Below are 1,403 nucleotides of genomic sequence, written 5' to 3'. Positions count from 1 at the left end.
TGCGTGAACAAGAATATCAATTTGGCGCCGTTGCCGGGGACCATCTTTTTTCACCTTTATTTTCGGTTATTTATTTAGTCTAAGACCTCTAACTTGCTCTTTTCTCTTTGTTGCAGGAGATCGCAAGGTTCCGAAAAAAATCAGAACAGACAACAATCAAGGCCAACCAACACCACCATGGGTGATCACGGCCAACAGGATGATCTCGCTGCAGCAATGCAACTGATGCAACAGCAGATGCTTCAGATGCAGCAGACCATCCAAGCTCAGCAAGCAGCTGCAGAACAATCTGCTCAACAGGCTGCTCTCGCGCGGCAGAAACAAGCAGAGCAGACTGTTCCAATCGGGGAGAGAAACCTTCCGCGGAACATTCCTACTACGCGCTCTGCCATTGTTCCACCACTCTGCACCAGGCAGGACTTCGAGATTCAAGCCTGCTCTGATTGATCTGGTGCAGAGAAAAGTGTTCTCTGGTCTCTCTGCAGAAATTCCAATGGAGCATATTGAGAATTTCGAAAAAGTCTGCAGTTTCACTCGTGCGAATGGTGTGCCATCAGACTACATCAAGTCCATGCTATTCCCATTCTCTCTTGGTGGAAAAACTGCACGGTGGTTGAACTCTCTCCCTACCGGCTCTCTCACTTCGTGGGAACAGGTCCGATCAGCGTTCCTCAACCATTTCTACTCTAAGGCGAGAACAGCTACATTGAAGAACAAAATCACCTCATTCAGACAGCTCCATGATGAGCCTTTTTGTGACGCATGGGAGCGCTTCAATGACTACCAGAGAGAATGCCCTCACCATGGATTTGATGATGATTACCTCCTGGGCATTTTCTATGATGGGGTGGACTGGAAATACCAAGGTACTCTAAACTCTTCGAGCAATGGAGACTTCATGACTCAGACCACTGATGGAGCACTCAAGCTGATTGAGAACATGGCATCTAGCTCAACCAATGAGAACCAGGAGAGCGATCGCTCCAAGGAAGTCAACAGTGTACACACCCAGAAAATTGATGAGCTGACAGCTAAGGTCGATCAGCTACTGCAGAACAACCAGGCACAAGGATCTGGGTATCAGAACACCACCCCGCAGAGCAATCAGCAAGCTGTTCCAGCCGCGAGTGCTCCAACTGCAGGGAACAGTCCGCCCGATGATCTGAAAAATCTAAACATTATGATGCAGCAGATGCTCCAGAGCCAGCAGCTTCAAGTCAAGGCACTGAATCAGATTACCGCAGACATCAACACCAGGATGGACAGCATGTTCACTGAGCTGAATTCAAAATATGATACTGTGAGCAACCACATAAAGAGGATTGATGTTCAGCTTGCTCAAACTGCTGAAACTATTAAAAGGCAGCAAGAGGTCATTCGTGGAAAGAGTGTGATGAATCCTA

General features: G+C 47.8%; 1 non-coding gene across 1 annotated transcript; it reads right to left on the bottom strand.

The window, feature by feature from the left end:
- Window positions 1-703: 703 nt before the first annotated feature.
- LOC130504240 (small nucleolar RNA R71) lies at window positions 704-810 on the bottom strand. Its single transcript, XR_008941190.1, has one exon. It is a non-coding gene; the product is annotated as a small nucleolar RNA R71 (small nucleolar RNA).
- Between the last annotated feature and the right edge of the window lie 593 nt (window positions 811-1,403).

This window comes from Raphanus sativus, unplaced genomic scaffold (assembly GCF_000801105.2).
Source record: "Raphanus sativus cultivar WK10039 unplaced genomic scaffold, ASM80110v3 Scaffold1448, whole genome shotgun sequence".
Lineage (NCBI taxonomy): Eukaryota > Viridiplantae > Streptophyta > Magnoliopsida > Brassicales > Brassicaceae > Raphanus > Raphanus sativus.
Note: the sequence above shows the minus strand (reverse complement) of the source record. Positions and strands in the feature narration are given on the sequence as shown.